Below are 203 nucleotides of genomic sequence, written 5' to 3' on the forward strand. Positions count from 1 at the left end.
TGCTGCTTCTGCCGAGGCTAGTTTGTCAATCCTATAGTACTTTGTAAAGGAATGGACAAATTTCCATGTCACCACCTTACAAGTGACTTCTAGGGATGGCAAGGCCCTATATGCCGCCGATGTGACTGCCCCCCGTAGAGTGCCCTGTGACCCCTACTGGAGGTACTAACCCCTACACCTTGTATGCCTGACTGATCCTTATC

Source organism: Gekko japonicus, unplaced genomic scaffold (assembly GCF_001447785.1).
Source record: "Gekko japonicus isolate JY-2015 unplaced genomic scaffold, Gekko_japonicus_V1.1 scaffold79, whole genome shotgun sequence".
In the NCBI taxonomy this organism is placed as follows: domain Eukaryota; kingdom Metazoa; phylum Chordata; class Lepidosauria; order Squamata; family Gekkonidae; genus Gekko; species Gekko japonicus.